The sequence below is a fragment of the Arachis duranensis genome, chromosome 7 (assembly GCF_000817695.3).
Source record: "Arachis duranensis cultivar V14167 chromosome 7, aradu.V14167.gnm2.J7QH, whole genome shotgun sequence".
Lineage (NCBI taxonomy): Eukaryota > Viridiplantae > Streptophyta > Magnoliopsida > Fabales > Fabaceae > Arachis > Arachis duranensis.
Genome location: NC_029778.3, coordinates 66,962,593 through 66,970,426, shown reverse-complemented (window position 1 = coordinate 66,970,426; position 7,834 = coordinate 66,962,593). Strand labels below are relative to the sequence as shown.

General features: G+C 38.4%; 1 non-coding gene across 1 annotated transcript; it reads right to left on the bottom strand.

Moving 5' to 3' along the window:
* Positions 1-385: 385 nt before the first annotated feature.
* On the bottom strand, positions 386-493 carry LOC127741032 (small nucleolar RNA R71). Its single transcript, XR_008001884.1, has one exon. It is a non-coding gene; the product is annotated as a small nucleolar RNA R71 (small nucleolar RNA).
* Positions 494-7,834: the final 7,341 nt, after the last annotated feature.

Here is a 7,834-nt window from a genome sequence, read left to right as displayed (position 1 = left end):
ACAATGCTCGAGATGCAAGGAAGATTCTTGGTGACTATACTGCCCGAACTTCCAACTTCTATGGAAGAAGAATCTCAATTCCTGCCATTGGAGCAAACAACTTTGAGCTTAAGCCTCAATTAGTTTCTCTAATGCAGCAGAATTGCAAGTTTCATGGACTTCCATCGAAAGATCCTCGTCAGTTCTGAGCTGAATTCTTATAAATCTGTGATACTGTTAACACCAATGGGTTGATCTCGAGGTCTATAGACTCATGCTTTCCCCCTTTGCTGTAAGAGACAGAGCTAGGATATGGTTGGACTCACAACCTAGAGAAAGCCTGAACTCTTGGGACAAGTTGGTCAATGCTTTCTTGACCAAATTCTTTCCACCTCAAAAGATGAGCAAGCTTAGAGTGGAAGTCCAAACCTTCAAACAGAAGGAAGGTGAATCCCTCTATGAAGCTTGGGAAAGATACAAGCAATTAACCAAAAGGTGTCCTTCTAACATGCTTCCATAATGGAGCATCATATGTATATTCTATGATGGTCTGTCTGAATTGTCCAAGATGTCATTGGACCATTCTGCTGGTGGATCTCTTTATCTGAAAACCCCTGCAGAAGTCCAATAACTCATTGAGATGGTTGCAAATAACCAGTTAATGTATACTTCTGAAAGAAATACTGTGAATAATGGGATGACTCAGAAGAAAGGAGTTATTGAGATTGATACTCTGAATGCCATATTAGCTCAGAACAAAATATTGACTCAGCAAGTCAATATGATTTCTTAGAATCTGCTCGGATTGCAAGCTGCATTCGACAGTGCTAAAGAAGCCTCCTCTAAAGGAGAAGCTTATGACCCTGAGAATTCTACAACGGAAGAGATGAATTACATGGGAGAATCCTATGGAAACACCTATAATCCTTCATGGAGGAATCATTCAAAATTCTCATGGAAGGATCAACAGAAGTCTCAACAAGGCTTCAACAACAATAATGGTGGGAAAAATAAGTTTGGCAATAGCAAACCTTTTCCATCATCTTCTCAGCAACAGACAGAGAATTCTGAGCAGAGCCTCTCTAGCCTAGCAAATATAGTCTCTGATCTATCTAAGGCCACTCTTAGTTTCATGACTGAAACAAGGTCCTCCATCAGAAATTTGGAGGGACAAGTGGGTCAGCTGAGAAAAGAGTTACCGAAACTCCTCCTAGTACTCTTCCAAGCAATATAGAAGAGAATCCCAAAAGAGAGTGCAAGGACATAACCACATCCAAAGTGTCCAAACTTGGAGAGAGTGAAAAGGCAGCGATTCCCAGTGAGGAAGACCTCAAGGGACGTCCACTGCAGCGATTCCCAGTGAGGAAGACCTCAAGGGACGTCCACTGACCAATAAGGAGTTCCCTATTGAGGAACGAAAGGAATATGAGGCTCATACAGAGACCATAGAGATTCCACTGAACTAATATATTCATTCATGAGCTCTGATGAATATTCTTCCTCTGAAGAGGACGAAGACACTGTTGAAGAGTAAGTTGTTCAGTATCTAGGAGCAATCATGAATTTGAATGTCGAGTTATTTGGTAATGAGACTTGGGAGGATGAACCTCCATTGCTCATCAATAAACTGAATACATGGATTCAGCAGACATTTCCTCAAAAGAAACTGGATTTCGGAAAGTTTTTAATACCTTGCACCATAGGCACCATGACCTTTGAAAAGGCTCTATGTGACCTGGGGTCAGGTATCAACCTCTTGCCACTCTCTGTAATGGAGAAACTAGGGATCTTTGAGGTACAAGCTGCAAGAATCTCACTAGAGATGGCAGACAAATCAATGAAACAGGCTTTTGGACTTGTAGAGGATGTCTTAGTGAAGGTTGAAGGCCTTTACATCCCTGCTGACTTCATAATCCTAGACACTGGGAAGGATGAGGATGAATCCATCATCCTTGGAAGACCCTTCCTAGCCATAGCAAAAGCTGTGATTGATGTGGATAGAGCAGAGTTAGTCCTGCAACTGAATGAGGACTACCTTGTGTTCAATGCTCAAGGATCTTCCTCTGTAACCATGGAGAGCAAGCATGAAAAGCTTCTCTCAATACAAAGTCAAGCAGAGCCCCCACACTCAAACTCTAAGTTTGGTGTTGGAAGGCCACAATCATGCTTTGAGCATCTGTGAAGCTCTGTAAGGGCTCACTGTCAAGCTATTGACATTAAAGAAGGCCTTATTGGGAGGCAATCCAATGTTATTTATCTATATTAATTACTCTTTCATTTTATTTTCTAGTGTTAGTCTATGTTTTCTTTAGGTTGATGATCATGTGAAGTCACAACAACAGCTACAGAATTAAAGCGGAATCAAAAATAGCATAAAAAATAGCACACCATGGAGGACGAGCTTACTGGCATTTAAACGCCAGTAAGAATAGTAAAATGGGCGTTTAACACCCAGTCTGGCAGTATTCTGGGCATTAAATGCCAAAAATGGCACACAGACTGGCGTTTAACGCCAGAAAAGAGTGTCTGGTGTCTGGCTGGCGTTAAACGCCAGTAAGGGTAGCAGAATGGGTGTTTAACACCTAGTCTGGGAGCATTCTGGGCGTTAAACGCCAGAACTGGCAGCCAGATTGGTGTTTAACGCCAGAAATGGGCAACAGCCTGGCATTCAATGCCAGAAATGCCACACAAAGGACGTTTAAACGATAGAAAGGTGAATGGATGAGAAATCCTTGACACCTCAGGATCCGTGGACCCTAGAGGATCCCTACCTACCCTAACTCACTCTCATTCCTCTTCACACCTTTCCAAAACACTCTTCCCCAAACACCATTCACCTATCAAATCCTACCCTCTTCCCCATAATCTCTTCACCACTCACATCCATCCACTATTTCCCATCATACAACTCACCTACCCCCACCCACTCAAACTCAAACCATTTCCCTCCCAAACCCAACCCATATCACACGGAAACCCTCTCCTCCTTACCCTATAAATACCCCTCCTTACCAAATTTTATTTCTAAATAAATTTGACATAAATTGAAGATCTGGAGACCAAGTTATGCTTCGCCAACGTTGGCCAAAAACATGATTTTCCTAAAACTTTACAAAACATCCATTTTCAAAACAAACCAATTCCAACCCCTTTTTAAAATCAACCAAGCCTTAGCCATTCAGCATCAAGCTACTATCAAGTCATATTTCAAATTCAACAATATACATTACACATTCATCATCTTACCAATTCTCCATTTTCATCAAATTCCAACCTAATACTTCTAATTTCCCAATATTCAATATACAACATCAAGTATCCATATGAAGCACAATTTTAACTTCAAGTCAACCTTTATAATTACCAATCATCATCATCACATATAATTCACATCCATCATCAACAAGAACATTGATTACACCCTCCAAAACCAATAAGCACATGATCAATAGTATCCATTTCAACCAATTAACGACATCACAAATTCAATTCCTATCCTAGGGTCACTAGCCTAAGTTTTCACATTACATTACATTTTACATAGGAGAAACCGAAACCATACCTTGGTCAATTCCCCGCTCAACCCAGAACACCTACAATTCAACTTGCCTCAAACTTTCAAGACTGCAGCACCTCCGAAAATAGATTTCTAGCTTGCGATCCACTTCAAGCTCCCAAAATCTCCATCAAGCTTCAATCCACTTACATATATACATTGCCTAATACGCATAATATACACCCACACATACAAACTCAATAACTAATCACAACCAATTCAAGTATTTCACTAGGATTGAGAATTCTTACCATACCCAAGAATCAAAGAGGCAAGATTAAGTTATTTCTCTCAAGCTAATTAGATCCTATAACATCAAAGAGTTCAAAATCTCAACACTTTCACTCAAGATTTTCAAAATCAAGGGCTGGAAAAACTAAAAGGGATTCGTGGCTTACCTCTTGAATAATGGTGCGGCGATCGGAGCTCGAAGTGAAAAGTTATGGTGAATTGAATAAAGAGCAATGGTTTGAAACTCAAGGTTCTCTCCCTAGGTGTATGAGCAGCGTGTGTTTCAATTTGGGGAAGAGAAGGAAGCCGAGTCCTTTGTTTTAATGGACGTGGGTTGGGCTTTGGGCCCAATACGGGCCCGGTTTGCCCGGTTTGGCTCGTTTGGCCCAATCTTGGTCCAAATTCTTTAAAATTAGTGTCAAAATTCTTGTTTTAATTTTCTCTATCACATTAAACTATAATATTTCATTTTCTAATTTTCTAGAATAAATTTTAATTTATGGGTTAATTATATATTAATTAACCGGGTTTTACATTCTACCCACCTAATAGAAATTTTTGCCTTCAAAAATATCGTTCGCCCCAAGAGTCCACGCGAGTGGTTCCTTTCTCAACCTAGCAAATAGTCTCTCACCCTTTACCAATCCTTGCAGCAACATACCTTCCACGTTTTCACTAACCTGACTTTAGCTGTCCTAACATACTCCCAAGCTTCTCGCTTTCGCTGTATCACCCTGATCATTTTTTATTAAGGACCTACCTAATCGTTTATGCTAGACAAACCTCCTATTAAGATAACTTAGGGTCGTCTACAATAGATCATGATTTTTCATTCAACCATGTGTTACGAGTGAATACTAGTCTTCAGTATTATCCAAAGTTGTTAAAAATTAAGTTATCAGTTTTCTTATTACCTCAGATCTGAGGATCGGATCCAGCTGCACCCCGGCCCCTCCTATGCGGGCAATCATAAACCACAATTTTATGGTTTATTTTGAGTTAAATTGAGTGAATTTTGTCAACTCTTCTCACACTTATCTATATAATTTGTATGTTTTTAAGATTCCTTCCTAATTTTGTTATATCATTGAAAACATACTTCTTAGGCCTTTAAATTAATAATTTTTAATCCTCTCTTATTACCATTTGATGTCGTGATGTGTTTGCTAAGTGATCTCAGGGTTATAAGGTTGGAATGGCATGGAGGATGCAGAGGAAGCATGTTTAAGAGGAAGGAACATAAGAAATTGAAGTTTGGAGAAGATGGTCCCAAAGCGTACACATGATTGACGCGTATGAGTGACCAAGTGAAGCAAGATGGCGCTTATGCGTAGATGATGCGTACGCATGACTAGTGCATTATTCAAGTGATGCCTACCCGTGGCTGACGCGTACGTACGACGAGCGTCACGTGCCTTATTATAGAGAAAAAGATGGGGGAGATTTCTAAGCTGATTTTTGGCCCAATTTTGAGCCAAATTTGAGGATAAAATGCTGGGAGTAAAGGAGAATCAATGATTCACCACACACTTTAGTTTTAGTTTTATCTTGAATTATAGAGAGAGAAACTCTCACTTTTCTCTAGGTTTTACTATTCTCAATTCAATTTCACTTGGATGCTTTAGTTAGATCTGTGTTAATTCCAATTTTAGATTGCTTTAATTTGTAGTTTCCCTCCTCTAATTTCATTTAGTGTTCTTGTTATTCTAGTAATTTTGGATCTTGAATTTGGATCTTGTTGAGATTGATTTCTATTAATGCATTGAGGAATTTCATGTTCATTGTTGTTAATTGCCTTGTTATTTTTAGTTGTTTGTAGTGGATAGCTTTAATTTGAATTGTGTTCTCAATTTTATAATGCCTTTTATTCTTGCTCAACAAGTATATGAGGAAATGTCACTTATGGCTAAGGAGTAGACTTTTATTCTTGGCTTGGGGGTTAAGCAATTGGAGACTCTTGATTTGTCAAAGTCTTTTGTGGATTTATAATTGGAAGTTGCTAGTTGACTTCAATTCCCCCAAAGCTAGTCTTTCACTAGAATTTGACTAGGATTTGTGGATTAGAATCAATTATACCACTTGACTTTCCTGCATAGTTAGAGGTTAATTAAGTGTTGCAATAGACAATTCCTGTCACAATTGATGATGATAATGAGGATAGGAATTCCAATTCTCACCCCTAGCCAAGGTTTTTACATTGATTGATTGTCATTCATCCTGGTTAGCTTGATCTTTTATCTTCCTTATTTCGATTGCTAGTTGTTCATTGCATTGATTCCTAGTTGATTACTTTTCTTGCACTCAGCTCCTAAAATCCCAAGGAACCTGACGTTAGGATTTTTGCTAGTAAAGAATTTATAAAAATATTCGCGTTGTAGATATAGCTTCTAAACTAACAAAAATCCCTTCGTACAAACGTTTTGGTTGTCACAAGTAACAAACTCCTAAATAAATTGATAACCGAAGTATTTAAAGCTCGGGTCGTCTTCTCAAGGAATTGCAGGGAGGTATGTTTTTATTATTGGTTATGAGTTTGTAAATTGGGGGTTTTAAGAATGAGGAACAATTATGATGAATGACAAGTAAAATAAATAATTGACTGTAAAATAAACTCTTGGCAAGGTATGAGATTTGGAAGTCCTATCCTAGTTATCCTTATCAATTGTGATGAGAATTGGATTTTTCTCCCACTTTGTTAACCTCTATCTATGAAGGTTAGTCAATTGAATGAATTAATTCGAATCCTCAAGTCCCAGTCTTTCCTTGGGAAAAGTTAGAGTTATTGGATCTCGAATCAATTCTTGAAGAATTCCAATTTTCAATCAACAATGAGTTTGATAACTCAAGAGTCACCAATTAATCAACCAAAGCCAAAAGGTAGAAAAATCTAAATTATTTATATCATAAATAAGAGAAACAGATCATAGATTTGAAAATACCTCAAATAATATTTATCAAGAAAATCATAACAGGAATGTCATTAAGCCAAATTGGCAACATATATAATTAAAAATAAGAGAAGTCAAAATAAAGGAATATTAAACCTAGAGCTCAGAAGAATTATAAGTTGAAATAATAACAAATCCTAAATCCTTTAAGAGGAATTCTAATCATAAGTCCTAAGAGAGAGGAGAGAACCTCTCTCTCTAAAAACTACATCTAAACTATGAAAAGTGAATTATGAGAGCATGATCATAAATGGATGCATTCCCCCACTTTATAACCTCTGGTCTATGCCTTCTGGACTTGGATTTGGGCCAAAAAGGGCTTCAAAATTCGCTGTGAGCGTTTTCTGCAATTTTTGGTGCGTGGCCTCTGTCACGCGTCCGCGTGGGTCACGTGGTCGCGTCAATTGGAGTTTTCCTTGTCACGCGGTCGCGTCAGTCATGCGGCCGCGTCATAGGTGTTCTTCTTTAGGCGCGCGGTCGCATCAGTCATGCGGCCGCATCGCTGCTTCTTCGCGCTTGGCATGCGGCCGCGTCGTCCATGCGGTCGCGTCGCTGCCAGTTTCTTCACAAACTCCGTTTTATGCTTTCCTTCCATTTTTGTATGTTTCTTTCTATCCTTTAAGCCATTCCTGCCTTAGGAGATCTAGAACAACTCAACACACCAATCACGGCATCAAATGATAATAAAGGGTAATTAAAATAATTAATTTCAAAGCATAGGAAACATGTTTTCGACAAATATCATATAATAAGGAAGGGAAAGTAAAACCATGCAATTTACATGAATAAGTGGGTGAAGGATTGAATAAATCACTCAAATTAAGCACAGAATATATTATAAAATATGGGTTTATCAACCTCCCCACACTTAAACAATAGCATGTCCTCATGCTAAGCTCAAGAGAAACTATAAAGATGAAGAGGAATGGTAGGAATCATATAAAATAAAGACAAGTAAACTTGTAAGAAGATAGCTCATGAAAGCAGGGAACATAGAATTAAGCATTGAACCCTCACTGGTAGTGTATATTACTCTAATCTCTCTAGTGTATAGGGTAATCACTCTACTCTTTCCTAGTCATGCTTTCTAAACATTGTTCTTCATCTAACTAATCAACAA